The following is a 22,195-nucleotide window of genomic DNA, read 5'->3' as shown; positions in this document are numbered from 1 at the left end:
GGAACTTGGGTACTAGATACTGGTTGTGGTTCTCATCTGTGTAATCATGTGCAGGGGCTCCGAAACATCGAACCCCTCGTAAAGGGTGAGGTGGACCTGCGTGTTGGGAATGGAGCAAGAGTGGCTGCCATCTCAAAGGGGACATATGTGATCCAGCTTCCTAGCGGATTTGAGTTGTCATTATATGACTGCTATTATGTACCTAGTATTTCTAAGAACATTATTTCAGTTTCTGCACTTGACAAACTTGGATTTTCATTTGTAATAGAGAATAATACTTGCATTTTCTCTTTACACGATATGATTTATGGCAAGGCAGTCTCCATGAACGGAATTTATGTTTTAGATCAGACCACCGAAATATTACACGTAATGAATAAAAAGTTAAAGGTTGGTGACAAAGATCAAACGTATCTATGGCACTGCCGTATGGGACACATTAATGAGAAACGCGTAAAACAGCTCATTAAAAATGGAGCTATCTCGGCCTTTGATTTTCAATCATTTGGCACGTGTGAATCATGTCTCATCGGTAAGATGACTCGTATTTCCTTCAAAGGTGTTGGAATGCGCTGCTGACCTATTAGGACTCATACACACGGATGTATGTGGTCCTATGTCAATCACCGCACGAGAAGGCTATAGGTATTTCATCACTTTCACGGACGATTTAAGTAGATATGGCTATGTCTACTTAATGAAGCACAAAAGTGAATCCTTTGAAAAATTCAAGGAATACCAGAATAGGGTACGAACCTATTGGGTAGAAAGATTAAAACACTACGTTCTGATCGTGGTGGCGAGTATCTTTCTCACGAGTTTGATCAACACCTTAAAGACTCGTGGGATTGCCTTACGCTTAACTCCACCGGAACACCTCAATTGAATGGTGTGTCCGAACGGAGAAATCGAACACTACTTGACATGGTTCGATCCATGATGAGTCACACCGTGTTGCCCGACTCATTGTGGGGTTATGCTCTTCTCTCAAATTTGCTCTAATACTTAACAAGTCCGTCTAAAGTCATTGACAAGACTCCATATGAACTATGGAAGGGAACGGTCCCTAACTTGTCCTTTATACGGGTTTGGGGCTGCGAGGCTTATGTCAAGTGGAGACACGAGGATAAGCTCGGCCCGCGAGCGGTCAAGACGTACTTTATAGGTTATCCTAAAGGAACGCTTGGTCATTACTTTTATTCGCCAACCGAACAACGTGTTTTTGTTGCGGCTAGTGCGACATTCTTAGAGAAGGAATTTCTCGAGAATGCAAAGAGTGATAGAACCTTCGAACTCGTCGGAGATTCCAAATCAAGTACCGAGCAACTATTGGAGGAACTGTTCCTTCAATCCCGGCCGCGTTAACATTCCCGAGGAACCTAGGAGGTCGGGAAGAGTCTCTATTCCTCCGGACAGATACATTGGTATGGTCGAGGAACATGACATAGATGACGTTCTACTCTTAACGAGTAGTGAACCCGCAACCTATAAAGGTGCCATGACTAGTTCTGACTCAAAGCTATGGCTTGAGGCCATGCAATCCGAGATGGACTCTATGTATGAGAACAACGTGTGGGATCTTGTTGACTTACCTACTAAGGTTCGTCCCCTTCAATGCAAATGGCTTTACAAGATAAAGCATTCTGTGGAAGGTCAACAAGATATCTATAAAGCACGACTAGTTGCTAAAGGTTTCACCCAAGTGCCAGGTTTGCACTACGATGAAATTTTTGCACCCGTAGTCATCTTTGCGTTCCATTCGGATTATCTTAGCGATTGCCGCTTTTCATGACTATGAAATTTGGCAAATGGATGTGAAAACCGCCTTCTTAAACGGTTTTTTGGAGGAAGAGTTGTACATGGTACAACCCGAAGGTTTCATCGATCCTTTACATCCTAAGAAAGTGTGCAAACTTAAGCGTTCCATTTATGGACTTAAGTAAGCATCAAGGAGTTGGAATCATCGCTTCGACCAAGTGATAAAAGAAAATGGATTTACTCGATCGGTCGAGGAACCATGTCTTTATATCAAGTCGAGTGGGAGCAAGATTGTCTTCCTAATATTGTATGTCGATGACATACTCCTGATTGGGAATGACAATCCTCTCTTAACTTCGGTGAAAGTATGGTTGAAAAACCATTTCCAGATGAAAGATCTGGGTGAGGCACAGAGAATTCTGGGCATCCGTATCTATCGAGATAGATCACGACGGATGTTATCTCTCAGTCAGGAGTCTTACATAGACAAGATCCTAGAGAGATTCAGCATGACTAACTCCAAGAAGGGGTTTCTTCCTATGGCTCCAGGGGTGCATTTGAGCAAGTCTCAGTCACCAGAGACACCGGAAGAGAAAGAGCGCATGACACGGATTCCTTATGCCTCGGCTATAGGATCAATCATGTATGCCATGATATGCACACGTCCGGACGTGGCATATGCATTGAGTATGACAAGTCGATTCCAACAAAGATCCAGGTGAATCACATTGGCTGGCTGTCAAGAACATTCTTAAGTACCTACGGAGGACTAAAGATTGGGCATTGACTTATGGAGGCGAACAAAAGCTATGCGCAACCTAAGGATTCTGCAGATGCTAGCTTCCAAACGGATCGTGATGACTCGAAATCTCGATCTGGATTCGTTTTTACTCTTAATGGCGCTGCATCACCGGAAGAGTTCCAAACAAATCTGTTCTGAGATTCTACGACGAGTCCGAGTACTATGCCGCGTCAGAAGCTACAAAGGAAGCGATATGGATGCGTCAATTCTTACATGGACTATCTGTAGTGCCTAGTTCGAATGACCCGATCACCATCTATTGCGACAATAGTGGTGCCATCTTCCAAGCTAAGGAGCCAAAGTCTAGCAACAAGTCTAGACATGTACAACGGAAAGCTCATCTAATCCGGGATTACGTGGAGCAAAAGGAAGTAGTGATAGAAAAGATTGCTACAGATGATAACATAGCAGATCCTCTCACTAAACCATTACGACAAGATAAGCATGAAGGGCACGTTAATTCCATGGGAATCAAACGTGTTCCTAAGTTGTAGTACTCTTTTATGGATTAGATTCATTTCCTTTTGTACTCTATACGACATCATCGTTTTGATATTTATATATTTTGTTTTTCATGTGGAATTGTGCGACAATTTTTGAACACCACAAAGTGAACTGAACGAACATTATATTTTTCAGTCCTTAATTGCCCACATGAGCTGATAACTCTGGCAATTATTTTGTGACGTTGGTTGATGGTGGGTTCAACGAGCCATAAGTCAACCGGTTGATCGACCAATCACGAGGCGAGTTATACGGATATCTCGTAGGACACAATTGTGACATCGACGTGGAGTCCTAAATGTTTTATAACATTCGGTGCCCGGTCGTGGATAGGACTTCCATGGTGATCCTAAGAGTCGATTCTTTTGACTATCGACTGTCTCTTGAGACTAAGGCAGATTTTGGGTGACTTTGGTTTCTTTCTCACGGTCATCCGTAACAGGGGGCCAAGTAGATTTTTTCTGGGTCATTTCATGCTGTGCTTAGATCGGAAGGAGTCGAGTTGAAGGAAATATTCAGCCTTTATCGGGTATTCGATATTTCTCGGGGCCACTCGAGGAGTCAGAATCGAAATGCATGGCCATGCTCGGATACGGATTCGTTTTATCGCTTAAGTTACTCTCTGAGTCGGGAAACCACTCTTGATACTGATCGATTGTAAAATACGACCTTTGCGGATCCGGATCTGCAAATTGTTTTACATTGAGTGGGAGAAAGTTTTAAATGAATATGAGAATCGGTTATCGCACATACACTTGTACGGACAAGTGGGAGTTTGTTGGAGCTTGTGTCCTCCAGTTAGTGCGGATAACGTCATTGCACATACACTTGTACGGACAAGTGGGAGCTTGTTGGGGTTGGTGTCCTTAACAGTTAGTGCAAGGACTTATAAATCTCTAAAAGGATGAAAGGGCATACTTTTGGTATTATTATCAGTTGATCCACGTTTATCAATAACGGTTGGCTTGCTAGATAAGTTTGACGTTATTGTCATACAGATGGCGGTGATCAACTGGTCCCTAAAAGTCACACCTATAGGATACGTTTGAGAGATGTGACAAGATGAAAATACAAATGTAGATGCCAATTTTGACTAACCATTAGTCCGAGTTATTTGACTAGTAATTAGTCAAAATGTGATGTTGAGATATTATATTTAATACGGATTAAATATTATGGGCTAAGGCGAATTAAACAGTTAATTCGTAAATTAAATATAAACGATTATATTTAATTAATGTATATTGAATAAATTATACAATATCGTCTTTGTCGGACATGTATTAATATTTCAACTAACCCGTGTTATTAGTTGATATTTCAATAGCCGATAACCGATGACGATTTATAATAAACCGCGTCATATACATTTTAGCGATTTACGAACCGGACCATGAGCTAATTCTAAAAGGAAGTGGAAGCCCACTTCCCAAGGCCCCTCTCGGTTTTGCCGAGATTAGGAGAACAAAAGGAGAGCTTCTCCTCTTGCTTAACCTAATCATCAGTTAGTGAAAAACAATTAGGCTTTCAGTGCAACTTTCTCTGAAATTCCTAGATCTCACATCGTAAAAACCTCACAAGAGCTTTCTCAATATTGCAAGTCAATTAGAAAGCATTTCTAGCACAAGGGCATAGTCTCAGACGGTCTTGGGTGCAACAATTAGGAGGGAATCTCTGTTGATTTCTGTTCTTTACGCCGCACTACAAAGGACCCGAGGTTGATTCTTAATCTTTATCGTTTCATTGTTGTATTTCGTTTATGACCATATTTCACATGTTAAATTTACGTTATAGTCCTAAATTTAAAGGGTCTTATACGGATATTACCCCACAAAACCGAGGAAGAGACGCAAGAAGATGTTCCTTCGTCGTCTAACGCGGTTGTACCTCCTCCACTAAGAAGAACGAGTCGAGTAATTCGCCATCCCGATCGATATGTGGGACTTATCGAAGAAGATGGGACACTCGATGTGTTGCTCATAGAAAGTGATGAGCCCGCCACCTACAAGACTGTAATCTCTAGTCCAAATTCCTCCTTATGGCTTGAAGCCATGAAGTCCGAAATGGATTCTATGCATGAAAACCAAGTTTGGGACTTGGTAGATTTGCCTGAAGGGGCAAGACCCCTTCAATGCAAATGGATATTCAAAGTCAAGAATGGCATAGAAGGACATGACGATGTCTACAAAGCTAGGCTAGTGGCAAAAGGATTTACCCAAGTCCAAGGTCTCCATTATGATGAGACCTTCGCCCCCGTAGCCATGCTAAGATCCATACGGATTTTGTTAGCGATCGCCGCATTTCATGATTATGAAATATGGCAAATGGATGTCAAAACCGCTTTTCTAAATGGGCATTTAGAAGAGGAGGTGTACATGATACAACCCGAAGGTTTTGTTGATTCTAAAAATCCAAACAAAGTGTGCAAGCTTAAGAGATCCATTTATGGTCTTAAGTAAGCATCTAGAAGTTGGAATCATCGATTCAATCATGTTATAAAGGAAAATGGTTTCACTCGAAATGTTGAGGAACCATGTTTATACATGAAATTTAGTGGGAGCAATGTTGTGTTCCTAATCTTGTATGTCGATGACATACTACTCATTGGAAATGACATTCCAATGTTGTCTTCTGTTAAGAAGTGGTTAGGCAACCACTTCCAAATGAAGGATTTAGGAGAAGCACAACGCATATTAGGTATCCGGATCCATAGAGATAGATCCAAGAGGATATTGGCACTAAGTCAAGAGTCTTATGTTGATAAGATTCTTCGACGATTCAGCATGGACAAATCCAAAAGGGGTTTGGTACCTATGGTAACCGGGACGATATTGAGCAAGACTCAATCTCCCTCCGAACCCCATGATGTTGAACGCATGAAGACGATCCCTTATGCTTCCGCTGTCGGATCAATCATGTACGCCATGATATGCACACGTCCTGATGTCTCGTATGCCTTGAGCATGACCAGTAGATATCAAGGAAATCCAGGTGAGAGTCACTGGATTGCTGTCAAGAACATCCTTAAGTACTTGAGAAGAACTAAGGATTCTATCTTGGTGTTTGGAGGGGACACTGAGCTACGTGTTAATGGATACACGGACTCGAGTTTTCAAACAGATAGAGATGATATGAAATCGCAAGCTGGTTTCGTTTTCATGCTCAATGGTGGTGTCGTTAGCTGGAGAAGCTTCAAGGAAGCTGTGACCGCATTCAACAACGGAGGCGAGTACATTGCGGATCGAAGCGCCAAGGAAGTCAGTGGATCGGGCAATTCACGGAAGGTCTAAGAGTAGTACCTACCGCCAATGATCCCATCACTCTCTATTGTGATAATAGTGGGACGATCTTCCAAGCTAAGGAGCCGAAGTCTAGTAATAGATCTAGACATGTACTTAGAAAATATCATGTAATAAGAGATTTCATTGAAAGAAAGGAAATTGCGATTTGTAACGTTGGGACGGATGACAATATAGCCGATCCGCTCACCAAGCCTTTATCGCAGGCTAAGCATGATGGACATGTTGCGTCCATGGGACTTAAACGTGTACCAAGTTTTTGTTAGATTTTGAAATGAAATAAAAGTGTTGTTTTGTTCATGTTCACAATCACATTTGTCTTTTATCTTTAATTTATACATTGTTACATCCAAACGGGTTGTAGTGACAATTGAACCCCGTTAAAGTGAACGCGGATTAACATTGTGTTTGCCCATAGTCACTTGTATGAGGTGACGTCTCGAAGTGACTAGAGTGTGATGCGATTGATGGTAAGTTCAAATACCATAGAGTCATATGAGAATGACTAATCGATCACATAGGCGGACTGTTAGGAACATTTTGTCGGGCCTTATGACCGCTTATAGAGTTCTGGCAAATTTATATAGCCTGGTCGTGGCAAGAGCTGCTATAGTATTCTAATGAGTCGATTCTTTTGACTAAAGACTATTCGCCTAAGATGGCACAGTTTCAGACTGACTTTGATTTGTGTTACTACAACCTTCGTAAATGGGGTCAAATGGGCATATTTTGGGTTATGATGGCTGTGGCTAGTTAAAGGGAATGAGTGCAATAGGAATTGTCCACCCCTAGTCAGGGTTATAACAATATCTCAGGGCCACTCGAGGAGTAATGAACTGGAAATGCGTGGCCACGCTCGGAAGGTATCTATGATAGATAAATCCGGTCAATCAGTTATTCTCCAGATCGAGGAAACCACTCTCGATATGATCACTTGCAAGTACGACCTGAAAGACACCTTGCATTGAGTGGGAGATAGTAATAGGACAAGAGAATTGGTGACGCACACTTGTCGAGGACAAGTGGGAGATTGTTGGAATATGTGTCCTCCGACAATAATGCGATCACAATGATCATGATGATCACATGTTTAAGTCTCATTTTAAAGAATACAATTGGGAAGTATTTTTACTTGTCAATCGGTCAACATATATCGGTAATGATTGGTGACTAGAGTTTGGCATTACTTGTCGTCGACGGTGGTGATCAGTTGATCCCCTAGGTCATACCTAAAAGATAATACTCTTAATTGATCATTTAATTAATCGTATAACGTTACGAGTTAATTAAAAATAATTGACGGATAATTTTGGAAGTAAATTTACGTATCTCATTATAATCTGATTAAATAAGATACGGTCTAGGTAATTGAATTGTTTCACTACTTAGATGAAATTATTGTTTAAGGAAACAATTGAAATTGAATGAATTATTATAAATACAAGTTATTGTAATTTATAATTGGTAAATTATTTTGGGTACAAGTAATTGTGAATTACTAAGTCAATTTTTGTATATGACGTATTTTCATTAATACGTTGATTTTTAATATGTTAAAAATACATAACAATTTTATGTAACATGTGACATGTGACATATTGACAAATTGACAAAGATAAAATGGGATCCATTTTATCCTTAAATGGACCGAAATATTGGGTGTGATTAACAATTCATATAATGTTAATTAAGATTAATGGAATATACGATTATTTCTCTACACTAGGCATGCATACCTAGTGTCTCTTGTGGAAGAGCACCAAGCCCATGCATTGGCCATTCCTCCACCCTCCTACCCGGTTTCCCCTAGAAAAGAACAAAGGGTCTTTTGCTTAAAATATTGATCATTCACTACATGCTTTAGTGTGTGATTTATTTTTGTTCAATCTATCATTCAAACATTATTTTTAGAGAGATAAAAATAATTCTTTCTTCTTCATCCTCCTCTTGACCGAAATACAAGAGGACCAAAAATATTTTTGGGTCTTTTATTTAAGTTAATATTATTCTAGTTTTGATAATACTAATTTTATTAAGGGTATATCTTGGGTATTAATCCTTGGGAGGGATACTATACTTGTATCCTCTTTGTTCATCCATTTAAGGAGAGCTCAAGAACAAGAGAGAAGGAGAACTCTCTTGTGCCCTATTGATCCGAAAATCACAATGTAAGATGATGATTTCTTCTATAAATTGTTTATAAGTTTGCATGCATAAGATCACTTATTATTTTTATGACAAATTAAAATAAAACATATATGAATATGTTAGTATATAGATCTACTTTTCTTTCACAACCAACTATTGAGTTCATCAACCCTTTTGCAAAAGAAGGTGAGGAGAACCCAACACAAAATACCACACAAAATCAACCCACAATGCCTAAGTTTTCATCACATTCCGTACCCACCGAGGAGAACCTACACAATGGTACTCCCATACCACAACATCTAACCGGAAATTTTATTGCCAAATCCGCCTTTATCCAATTATTCGAAAGGAGCCAATTTGGGGGGATGCCTAGTGAAGACCCTCATTCTCATATGGAAACCTTTTGTGACTATTGTGATGCGATTTCTCAAACCGGTGTAACTCAAGACCAAATTCGATGGGTCTTATTTCCTTTTTCTATAATTGGCACCGCGAAACAATGGTTGAAGGGCCTTGATAAGGCCACTCTCGGAATTGATTCTTGGAAGAAGTTGGCTCTAGCTTTCTACAAAAAATTCTACCCACCGGAAAAGACTAACATGCTAAGAGCTCAAATTACGGGTTTTAAGCAAAGGGATGAAGAATCTTTGTATGAAGCTTGGGAGCGGTTCAAGGGAATTTGTCGCTCATGTCCTCATCATGGACTTAGCGAGTGGTTCTTGGTACAACAATTTTGGAACGGTCTATATGAAGATTCAAGGAACATTCTCAACATGGGATCAAATGGAATGTTCACCAAAGTTGATGACAATCAAACATGGAACAAAATTGAGGAAATGGCGGTCCATAACTCACAATATAGTAGACCTCGCAAGGCTACTAGAGGAGGAAAGCATGAAGTGGACTCCGTTACTCAATTGGGTGCTCAACTTAGTGCTCACATTGACACAATCAATTTGAAGTTTGAAAAAGCTATGGCTAGACTTGAAGAAGCCTCAAAATAACCAAAGCATCATGTTAATGCCATGACGGTATCTTCATCAATCCCAAGTGGGATATGTGAGAATTGTGGAACTTTGGGACATGACCAAAGTGAATGTAGGGGAACAAATAAACAAGTGAATGCTTTCCAAGCATACAAGAGTGGTACCCCTTATTCCAACTATTACAATGAAAACACCAAATTCCATCCAAATCTCTCATATAAAAGCCAAAATGTTCAAAACCCTCAAACAACATACACCCCACCTCCCATGAGAAACCAAAATCAAAGACCCTTTTACAATCAAAACCAAGGTTACCAAAATCAAAATCCATACAATCACCAAAATGACCAAGGTTTTGATGTTCAAAAAGCGGTCCTCCAAATGCAAAAAAACCAACAAGAATTTTTCACTCAAATGCAAAAAGATAGTCAAGCAAAGGAAACCACCATCAACAACGTCCTAGCTCACACCAAGATGTTGGAAACCCAATTAACTCAACTAACATCTTCAAGCTCACAAAGACAAAAGGGGCAATTACCACCTCAAAGTAATCCCCCAAAACATGAAACGGTTAGTGCCATTCACTTGAGAAGTGGTACAAGGTATGAAGCACCGAAGAAGCAAGTTGAGGATGAAGTTGTGGAAGCTAGTGATAAAGAAGAAATTGTGCAAAACTCCAAAGATGGAGAACCATCAAAAGAAGAGATTTCAAAGAAAAATGAAGACAAGGTCAAGGAGAAGGAGCCCATTGTGATTAGACTTCCTTTTCCAAGTCGTCAAGCCAAGCCCAAATTTGATGACCAACTTGGAAAGTTTATGGAAATTGTGAAGAATTTGGAAGTCTCGATTCCTTTCACGGAATTAATCAATCACGTGCCGGCCTATGCGAAATACATGAAAGACATCCTCACAAAGAAGAAGTCAATCCGGAAGCTTGAGACTATCGCCTTCACTAAGGTGAGTAGTGCAATACTTCAAGGGAGTTCGCCTCCAAAACTAAAGGATCCGGGAAGCTTCTCAATACCGTGTACCATTGGCGACACCACGATCAACAAAGCCTTATGTGATCTAGGGGCTAGTGTGAGTGTTATGCCGTACTCGGTGAGTAAAAGGTTGGGGATGGGAGAGCTTAAATGCACCAATATCACACTCCAAATGGCCGATAGATCGACGAAGACACCATTAGGGATATGGGAAGATATTCCCGTTCGAATTGGGAAGTTTTTTATCCCGGTGGACTTTGTCATTGTTGATATGGAAGAAGACTCCAACATTCCAATCATTCTAGGAAGACCTTTCTTACACACCGCGGGTGCGGTGATTGATGTGAAACATGGAGAGCTCACTCTAGAAGTGGGAGATGAGAGTATAACTTTTAATCTTGACAAGACTATGAGAGCTCCACGTTTGCATGAACCATGTTTCATGATTGATCATTATAGCCGGAAGGATGATAGGAAGAAGTCGGAACTCCAATGGAAGAAGAAAATTGAAGACGCTCCATTCAAAGAGCAAGGGAATTGTAACAAGGAGAGCTTGAAAAGCTCACCAAAATCAAGCAAAGAAGAAGAGGATGGCCTCATTGGCCAAGACCAGAAATTGAGAGAGTTGTCTCCATCAAATCAAGAGATTTTTAATGATCAACTTAATGAAGTTTGTGGTCTTTGGGACGACGAATTCGAAGGGATTTTTAATCCCTACATTGGTAATGCCATCGATCAAGACCGACAACAAGGGCAAAGGTCTATTGAAGAACTTTATCACGATAATGAACAAGCTTTTGATTACTTTTTCAAGGTGTTGAGCAACATCAACAACACCTTGGACATGCCCCCTTGACATCTCATCAAGAATGAGAGTTTGGTGGAGTCCTCCCTAAACCACCATTTGTAAATATTTCTAACTCCCTAACTTGCATTTCAATTCTTATATTACATTTTTGTTATTTTTGGATTTTTATACTTTGATCAAGATAATTGTCATGTTTGAGAGAAGTGGGGGAGGGACTAATGATTTCAATTGATGTGTAGTGCTTTAGCTTAGTGTGGGGATAGCAATTGCCTAGGCTATTCATGCCTTAGTAGTGCCCCCACAATGAAGAACACGAGATTTTGAAGAAGAATGAAAAATGACAAGGGATATGCAATGTACACGGATGGAACTGAATCCGGGTACAAAGGGGTCGAATCCGAGCGTATTCAGGAGAATCCGCCCGTCTTCAGACAATCCGGGCATATTGGGTAGAAGACGCCCGTCCCTCTGAGCTGAATTTTTGAAATATTTTTGACTGTAAGCGAATCCGGGCGTCCAGCATTCGAATCCGCCCGTCTTCAAAAATCCGCCCGTCTTGAAAGGAAGACGCCCGTCTTCTTGGCTGAGGAAAACAAGAAAAATCCCTGTAAAGGAATCCGTCCATCTTCTGTAAAAGACGCCCGTCCCGTGTTTGCAAATCCGAGCGTCTTCACTGAAAGACGCCCGTCTTTAGGCGAGTTTTCCCCAACCCAGAACAAGCCGAATCCGGGCGTCCCGAGCAAAAACCGCCCGTCTTGCCCCTGCATTTCAAATTTTTCGGGTTTTATAAACCCCCTCCCACTTTCATTTCTTCATTCCTTCATTCATAACACTACTCAAAACCCTCTTCCTCTCCATCACAAAAACAAGATTCCTCAACAACATTCACCAAAATCAAATCAAAACATCCTTTTAACAACAAATCAATCATTCCTTTTTCAATAAAAATCAAAACCAAGCACAAAATCTTCAACCTTTGAGTCGATTTTTGAATTCATAAAGGCAAAGCCTTTCATCTTTAAATCGATTTGGGTGCACTAGAAATTGAAGATTTTTCACTCTTTTCTTGGTTTATTCATCAATGGCAAGGACTAAGGGAGCAACAAAAGCAACAAAGGCAAAGGCACCAAAGGCAAAGACACTTTCATCAAGGCAAAAGAGTCTTCAAGCAAAGAAAGCATTGGCTATGGTGGTAGCAAGCCCAAACTTGGAAGTGCAACAACAACAACCTCCCATGGGAGCAACAACATCTACTACTCCGAAAATTGATCAACTTTCGAGCTATCCGGAGGTAATTTTCATTTCCAAATCCCATAGGGACACTTTTGCCAAGTTTGCTAGGAAATCATTTCTATCCACCAAGTTTATTTGTGAAGATACCTTAAATAAGTTGGGTGTCCTTGAGCAAACTAGAGCCTTCTTTAAAGCCATGGGGTTGGAGAAATTGTTTGAATCAAAAGATGTGACATACCCCTCCCTTACCTTAGAATTTTTGAGTTCTTTGAAAGTCAACAAGGTTGAGACTATGGAGACCATCGAGTTGTGTCTAGCTAATGTTAGTAGGCGCATCTCCTTTGCGGAAATGGGTGAAGCTTTGGGTCTTAGTGATTCACCGAGTTATTTTAAGAAAGTTGGCAAATATGACCCCGACCCTCTTTGGGAAGCGATTTCCGGAAGGAAATTTGAGGACTTTCATGCTAGTCGTGCTCTTTTAGTCCACCATCCGGGCATAAGAGTATGGCACAAGGTCATAGGACACACCATCATTGCAAGAAAAGACACCAACCATTTCACCAAACTCGATTTTGTTCTTCTTGAGTCGGCTTTGAACATTGGAAGGGAACACACCAAGCCTTTCAACTCTCTAAGGCTTTTGGTGGATAGATGGCTAAACATTGATTGTGGGAAGAAAGGCACTACCGTTATTGTGAATGGAGGCCTAGTCACTATCCTAGCTAAATACTTTGATCCAAACTTCAACAAGGATAACAAGTATGAGGCGAAAGAGGGTGGTCATCTCATTGATATTAACACTATGATATACAAGTACAAGTGGGTTACCCATAACCCCCTTGACACCAAGTATGGATGGCTCACTAGTGAGGCTAGATCGTTTACTTTGCCTTCAAAGATTTGTCGTTTAAACGTCCACCGGACCAACTATCTACTTCCCCTTTCAAAAGAGGTCGAGTACATTATCCGACAACGAAAGGGTGAACTTGAAATGCCCTCCTCTTCCATTGTCACATCACCCTACCCTTTCGAGTACCAAGAGTTCAAGCCCGATGGCGTTGAAGCAAGAAATGGTTATTTGACTCTTCTCATGCAAAAGATTCACAAGCAAGCTTTCGAGGATCGGAAAAATGCTTACTTAGCTCAATATCCACCCCTCCTACACTTAGCTAGGCAAGGACTACTTGATCCTTCTTGTCCTTTGCCTAGTTGGGCGGATAGAGAAGTCTTCTTTCCGAGTGCATCTAGGGGTGACCTTCCGGGTGACAATGAGGTTGTTGGTAATGAAGAAGCTAGTGAAGAAGGAGAAGAAGAGGATGAGCAAGGTGAAGAAGAAAGTGAAGAGGAAAGTGGTGATAAGACCACTTCTAGTGAGGAAGGTGATGATAGTGATGATATGATGGAAGATTAGCAAGCTTTGGAGGCTCCTACCCTCTCGAGGTTTGTTCTACTTCTTTCTTTGTTTTAATTATTTTTCTTGATCATTGTTGGAGTAGTCCTAGCACCATAGAGGACTCACACCTCGGTCCCATTGAGGTGTTCTCATTTTATTGTTCCCACCTTTCAAAATCCAAAATGACAAATTAGTTTCAATCATTGCATAGTGTGTGCATGAACTACACCCATCCTTAGGACATTAACAATAATGTCTAACTCGGTTTGGGGAAGTCAATGCATACACAACGGGAGGTAATCTAAATTATCCTCTCCGTCATAAACAAAAATCATGCATCATATAGTGTAGATTAGTGTAGCTTGCATTTAGTGTAGAAATCATGCATCATGTTTGCATAATTTCTCATCATTTTGGCCATTGAGGACAATGCCCATATTAGTGTGGGGATGGGGAATTCTAACTTAACTTTTATTCAAAAATCCAAAAAAAAAAATTGAAAAATTTCGAAAAACCATAAAAATTTGAAAAATTGGAAAAGCCAAAAACATGTTTATTTTCCTTTGTAGTGTAGTCATGTATATATTGTTGTATATATTGTGTTTGTTCTATCCTTGTTCACATTGATTGACTACGCCACATCCGAGACATGAGGATCATGAAGACCGCATGGTATGATCTTTCCAATCTCCTTTTTCCTCTCTATGTTAATGACTATGTGGCTTTATTTTGATTGATGCGGTATAACAATGTGAACTTAGGACTTGCATTTAGTTTACATGTCATATTAGTTGGTAGAATCACTTGCATTAGGATGTATATAGTAGTTGCATCATACCATGTAGTTGCATTTAGATAAAAAGTTTTGAAAAATGCCTAATTAGTAACTTTGACAAGAGCAACTAAGCCATTACAAATACTTTTTCAACTTAAGACTTTTCCTACTAGAATGGTTGTAAAACACCCTAGATTGTGTCATACTAGTGTCTTTTGACCCATGACCCAAAGCATAGTCAAGAGTTTGCATGTGAGTCACCTATCCAACCCCGTGATGCGATGTGGACTTGGTTAACTTGTCTAGGTGACCTTGATTGACCTTGTGGTAAGGCAACCCAAAAATACTTTCTATCAATAAGTTTGAAGTGCTCATTTCGAAAGTTTTGTCATGTGGAAGTAATTTAATGCCAAGGAAACCTCAAATGTTATGAAATGTTGAAATGTTGAGAAATTTAGTTGTTTTGATGGAGGCGTACCACTTCGATGTGCTTTGGAGAGGGACCTATTGAATTGGGCCCCCACACGGTTGTAAATTCGACCGCCCAGAGACAGAGTGACTATCACCCCGAAAAGCTATTGTCTAGAGGTTAACCGGTTGCCTAATAAGCGATTGGTGAAAGCAAAGGACACTAGCCCGGAAGGGACAAACCCCATCTTAAATTTTTGAAATGTGAAAGTTAAATGAGGTCAATTTTTGAATATTAGTCATATCCACCCTTTGTTTATAACGATTTGAGCATTTCATTCCCAAAAAGCCTTTTTGTCAAGCCACTTTGTCGAGCTTGGGACGATCCATGACCTTTACTTTTGTAGAGAATTCGAGACTTGTCATGTCATATGCTACTAGCATCATAGGGATCATCATTCCACCACCATCTGATCGCTCTTGACGAAAGCATTTGGAAATTGAGGACGAAAGTAGTCTAGTTTAACACCATTTGGAGATGATTTAGTGCCATCCTCTTAGCCTTAGTAATTTGTTGAAATAGTATTTGTGAAGGATTACATGCTCTTAAATTTGTTCCTCTTTAGTTCCTCCGCCACTTGATGAGGAAGTGGCTATTCCTTTTGTAGATGCATCCATTATTTGATTTTGTGTGCTTAATGTTTGGATGTGTCGCCATTTTGGCAAGACCCACCTTGCCTTGCAAGAAGGCATCCTACCTCATGGTTGTCTTGTTGTGAGTTGAAGGGGCGGAGTGAGACCCGCTAATTGTCTCATATCGGCTACGTTATTAGGTTAGTTTAAAAAATGGTCCTAGTCTTTGTCACCTCTTTACTCGGGACGAGCAAAGGTTCGGTTTGGGGATATTTGATGTGACCATAATTATCGCATATTTAGCCCCCGAATTAGCCTTGTTCCCATGCTTTTTAGTGCATATTTGGGTCATTTATTGTCTTTAGTTCTTTGTTTTGCATATTCTTTGAGATTTTGATCCCTTGGTAGGAAAGGAGTAAGAATCTTGCATTTTCATGGCAAAACGAGACTAAATTGATTGAATTCAAATGACCAAGCATCAAGGAGAGACAAGATTAGAAGGCCTTTGTACATATTATAGTAGTTGGGCAATGACGAGAAAGGATCCTTGCATCCCCGAGGAAATCCCCAAGGATTTTATGAAGAAAAGGGAAGAAAAGAAGAAGAAACAATGCTGAGCTACAATCCGAGCGGATTGTCCTGAATCCGCCCGTCCTCCACAGCACAATCCGTGCATCTTCTTTCAAAGACGCCCGGACAGCAAGCCCAGAAGACGCCCGGATTGCCCTGAAGACGCCCGTCTTCCCCTGCATGAATCCGCCCGTCCCGACACCAATACGCACGGATTCCAGTACAGCGCAAAATCTGTTTCTTCAAGTTTCAAGAAAGAAGCCCTTCCTTCGAAAAATACCGGCGTCTCCCTGCTCAATCTAAAAAGTGTAATTACTAGTTTATCCCTTAGTTAACCCTAATGCATTCACCTAATTTCCACTATAAATACCCCATTAGTCTAATTAGAAGAGGATGTTCTTCTTATCAATTATTAGAGTAGTTAATATCAATCAAATCTCTCTTTAGTTTTGTAATCAACAATTAATCAAGTTCTAATACAAGTTTTATTTCCTTAATCTCTCTTTTGTTCATCCTTTATTTTGGGTAATTGAAGATTATTTGGGTTATTATTGGGAGATTGACAACCTCTCAATCAAGCATCAAGTACTTCTTTTATTCTTGCTTTATTATTGGAATCATTAGTAGGTATAATCCTCTTAATCCCTTTTTAATTATTGTTAATTACTTTCATTTATTCATCATGTTTCATTTTGTTGGTATGATTGACAACCTTGCTAGCATGATCAACATGATAATGAGTGAGTAGTCACCTAGCTAGGGTTAATGGATAATTAGGGGAAACCAACATGGGGAATGTTTCATGCTTAAATTAATATGCTTTCATGGTTTATTTTCTTGCTTGTTTTGATCTCAACTCATGCACATGTTATGTTTGATGAAATGCGAGCCTATGAATCCTTGCATTTTTTACCCATCACCTATCTTTTCAATAAGACTTGTAAGACATAAACCAACTCGAGGCTCATTAGACCATGCATGTTGTTGAGTAGGGAAGATTAAGTCGACTTGTAGGTGTTGTACAATCTAATCAATTCGGCTCCGGGACCCAAACTTTCCTAGGATTGTAAGATATAACCCAACTCAATCCATCACAACAATAATTGCTTGCTTATAATTTGAGAACATGTTTGTATGATCAATTCCCATGATTCCCCTATGACCCCATGACACCCTAGTGCTTTTTATCAATTGTTTACAACCCTTTTAATTCATCTTGCTTGTTTACTTTCATTGCTATTTAGTTTAGTGACTTTCTACATCAACCCAAATTGTGACACCCCTAAGACACCACTAGTTTCAATAGAAATCTCATCTCAATTCCCGTCCCTTGGGATCCGACCTTTACTTGCCTCTTTACTAATTGTAGAGTTGTTTGTGAAGTTAAAAATTATGTTTTGATTGGACTTGACCCGACGACATCGCAATCCACATCAAGGAGTGTGCAGACGGTCTCTACAGATGGTGTATTCCGCAGTGGGAGACCAAGGCAATCTTAGAGGGCTGTCATTCATCCTCTTATGGTGGTCACCACGGTCCATCGCGCACCGTGGCTAAGGTACTTCAGTCTTGCTTTTACTGGCCTACTTTGTTTGCTGATGCTAAGGTGTTTGTTTTAGCTTGTGATGCTTGCCAACGCTCCGGGAATATTTCTAAGAGACATGAGATGCCACAAAATGGTATCCTAGAGGTCGAGGTTTTTGATGTCTGGGGCATTGATTTCCAAGGACCCTTCCCGTCTAGCAAAGGTAACATGTATATCTTGGTAGTTGTAGATTATGTGTCTAAGTGGGTGGAGGCGATTGCTTCACCTAATTATGATGCCAAGACCGTGATTAAAATGTTTAAAAAGATTATCTTTCCCCGATTTGGTGTCCCTAGGGTCGTCATTAGTGATGGGGGAATGCATTTTAAAGAAAACAAACTAACTTTTATATTGCCTAAGGTTGGTGTCCAACACCGCCGCGGTTTGGGGTATCATCCCCAAACTAGTGGGCAAGTTGAGGTCTCTAATTGAGAGATTAAGGAGATTTTGGCTAAGGTAGTTTCTAAATCACGGAAATATTGGAGTCTTAAGCTGGAAGACACATTATGGGCTTATCGGACTGCCTTTAAAACACCGATTGGTGCATCACCATATCGGCTGGTTTATGGGAAGTCCTGTCATTTACCTATTGAGTTAGAGTGTAAGGCTTTGTGGGCCATTCGTGAACTAAACTTTGATCTTAAGTTGTGTGGTCAGAACCGTTTATTGTAGCTAGATGAACTGGAGGAGTTTAAGCTAAATACCTATGATAGCTCACGCATCTAGAAAGAGAAGACGAAGAGATGGCACGACAAACGGATTATACCTCGAGAATTCCATGTCGGGCAGAAGATCTTGCTATTTATTGCCCGATTGCGCTTATTTCCTGGCAAGCTGAAGTCCAGGTGGAGTGGCCCCTATACAGTGACAGCTGTCACTAAATTTGGGTCCGTTGAGTTAGAAAGTTCCGAGGGAAACAGGTTGTAGATACCCGTATCCGTCGATATTGGAATTTATAGAGAACCCGACAAACGCCCGATGATGATAGGACACATGTATTCTTTAGTTGTCATTGTCATTATTTGGAGCTCGTTTTACGATGTAGAATGGGCGTCGTCGATGAAGTATTTTATTAATTTAAATGATATTTAAATTAATGTTTTTTTTAAGTGAGTTCATTTTATTAATTTAAATGATATTTAAATTATGGTTTTTTTGAGGTAAATTCAATTTATTTTATTTTATTTTGAATTTATTTTCCCAAGTTTATTTTATTGAAAATAAGATAAATATTTGATTTGAAAAATCATTTTATGAGTATATTTGATTTGAAAAATCATTTATTTTAATGTGTTAATTGATTTGAAAAATCGATTTAAAAATCGAGAAAAACTCGTTTTGAACATGCGTTTTTGAGCTCGATTATAGCTCGATTTTTGAGCCCGTTTTCTTTACGAGTTGGCACGAATCTCGAGTACACTAACCAACCTAGGCCTCTACCCATCCACCCCAGTTTGAACCCCCATAACCACGGCCCAAATCCCGTCCAAAACAGGCCCCAACAGCCCGCATACAAACAGCCTACCCCCTGTTTTGCGTGATGAAACCCGAGTCCAAAACCCGCTCCAAACACTACCAAAACCCGTGCCCATTAACCCTAACCCATACCCTAATATCCTACCCATATTACCTTACCTTAATCACCAAGAAAACCCCCCATACGAACCCTAGAAAGCCCCCCAAAAGCTGCTGGACAGCAGCTATGCTCAACAGGCCCGATTGCCTCTCCCTCCCTTTTACCCTACTTTAACTCCTTATAAATACGACCCCTTCACCATACATTCATTGCTCTAAGTTCTCCATACATCCTAACATCACTCACAAGCTTTAAACCCCAGAAACAAACCCTAATTGCCTCTCAAAAACCTTCCACAAAACCGACATCCAAACTGAAACTGTTTGTGTGTCCTCTTCGAAAACCCACTCGTTCCTCCATCAAACCTCCATAAAAACTCGAGTTTCTTGTTCCTAATTAACCACATAACATCCATCTACACATTAGATAAAGAATTACGAGCCAAATTGCCCTTGAGAGCACACGAAATCCCTCGAAAAACAGAGTGAAATAACACTCTGTTTTCGCGGTTTATTCTTGTCTGTCCAGTTCTGTTTGTGCTCGTTTTTCGTGCCCAATAACCCAAAACGAGCAGGGGTTGCTTTAAGATTCCTGTTCTCCTCTCTTTCTAGTTTTCAAAACATCTTTCAAATCGAATTTTCGTCGTGAAACGAGGGAGATATCATCGTTTGAAAATCGCTGTCCAGAAAGTTTCAAAAACGCGTGTTTGCTTTGCTCTTCGTCGACGACGGCCTCTCGAGATAAAATCTACCATCGATTACGACCCAAGACGGTGTCAACGATACATGTAGGTTGAGGGTGCATCAAATCCTCTTCTTTTCCCTTTTATTTCGTTTGTTTTATGCTTTTTTTTTATTGTCTTGTTTTTGTTTGTTTTTTCGTTTTGTTTATCGATTTGTTTTAAATTAACTATGAAACTAGTTAGTCCGAGTATGAGTTAAAGTACCACCATGAACACCCGCGTTGACTTGAGATGGGAAAAGAAACCGCTACTTACTTCGGTCGTACACCCCCGTCTCATTTACATATCCTCGTGTTCAAGGTAGGGCATAAATAAAACGAGTTGTCTAACTTTCGTCGCTTTCGACCCCCTTTTGTTTCGGCCAATTCGACATACCCTAGGACCCGTTGTATGTTAGTCTAACCTCTGATTGTTAACCTATGACATATTTAGATAACATTAATTTAATTTAATAACCTAATTAGACACGGTAGGTGGCTTCGACGTAAGTTATAAAATCAATCGACGATTCTGTAAGTAATTGAATGCATCTCTCTCTTTCACCTAATTTCTCGCTAGTATAAGAGTGCGTGATTAGCACCTTCTTATTGACACTCGATGAGTTAAATTAATTAGCGAATTTGACCTAATTAGACCCTTTAGGCCGTGTAGAATGCACCCTCATGCGACAATCAATCAACATCGTTTTTAACTCGTTTTCTAACTTGTTTCCTATCCCTTTTCGCAATCATTCGATCTAACCAATGAATCTAACTTAGGAACTAGGTTGGCCTTGGTTTGGGCCGTGAGGTGGCCGTTTTCTTTGCCTTTCTCGTTTTGTTTTTATACCGTTTGTTTTCTCGTTGTTTCATTGTTTGTAATTTATCGTTGGTTTATCGAGTTGTAATCTTTCAAGTTTGTTTTCTTTTATCGAGTCAAATGATTTCTAAAAACCTTAGTCTTGTTTGGTTAGACGGTTGTTCCCCAATGTTTGTAGAAGCGTAGTAAACCGCATGTTGTCTAAAGCAACATGGCCCGGTTTATGCTAATGCATGCTTTGGTGCGTAGCCCTATGTCTAATTCGATGAGATTAAGCGCGAGCACGCATCACAAGGAGTGACCCAAGGCCGTGGGTCATGTGAGCCGTGGGCCACCCCTCATGTGCACGGTTTTCAAGGCCAAACGGCCGTGTGTGTCGTCGTGTATTGTTTTGTATGTAGCATTTGTATTTTGATCGAGTTGTATCTTTAATTTGTTGTTGTGTCGGCATGAAATGCCTGGTTTGTAATAGGTAGATCCCAACGGCTCCCCCATTCCCCATCAAGCCTTGTTTGTTTCGTTTGAATGTTGCTAGATCAATCAACCCACATGCTAAATTACAACTTTGACAAAGTTAGTTTAGTTGCATCTAAAACGACATAGAAATTGTTGTCACATGATAGGGTTAAAACAACGTTTGCATATCATACATCGTAGTAGCTATGACCTTGTTTGAAATCCGACACTTGACTTAGTAGAGGCCGTTATCGACGGGCGGGGTTGGGTGTCCTTATGGGCTTCCCAACACGTACCCTCACCCCTTACTCAAGATCTATGGTTTGTGGATCCGTCTAAATACCATTGGATTACGAGAGTCATTCAAATCGAGTGATATAGGGTACAAGTCTTTATCTTTAATCACTCGTAGTCGATTGGCTTTATGCTTTTCGATGAAAGGTGTAAAGTTGACTTGAACGGTTCCAAGTTCCCAAAAAACTTGGTGGCGACTCTAATTTGTCTTAATTCGATTCGAAAGAACCTCGAGTCGATTATGCCTAGTGTGGATCCCGCGGACGCAGCCTTCCCGAGGGCCTTGTCCACGATTTGGCGACTCACTGGGGAAAAGAGGACTAGTTACATTGTGTTTCTAGGGTCTTTTCCTCCGAGGTGAAACTTGAAAAGAAAGTGTTGGAAAGTAAAACATTACTCATAGTGCTACGATTCATGCATAAACCCTTAAGGACTTGCCCG

The 22,195-nt window shown here is 40.3% G+C and overlaps 1 non-coding gene across 1 annotated transcript; it reads right to left on the bottom strand.

The window, feature by feature from the left end:
• Positions 1 to 9,113: 9,113 nt before the first annotated feature.
• LOC141589443 (small nucleolar RNA R71) lies at positions 9,114 to 9,220 on the bottom strand. Its single transcript, XR_012520381.1, has one exon. It is a non-coding gene; the product is annotated as a small nucleolar RNA R71 (small nucleolar RNA).
• Positions 9,221 to 22,195: the final 12,975 nt, after the last annotated feature.

The sequence above is a fragment of the Silene latifolia genome, chromosome 6 (assembly GCF_048544455.1).
Source record: "Silene latifolia isolate original U9 population chromosome 6, ASM4854445v1, whole genome shotgun sequence".
In the NCBI taxonomy this organism is placed as follows: Eukaryota; Viridiplantae; Streptophyta; class Magnoliopsida; order Caryophyllales; family Caryophyllaceae; genus Silene; species Silene latifolia.
The sequence above is the reverse complement of the archived record's forward strand: the minus strand, read 5'-3'. Positions and strand labels throughout refer to the sequence as shown.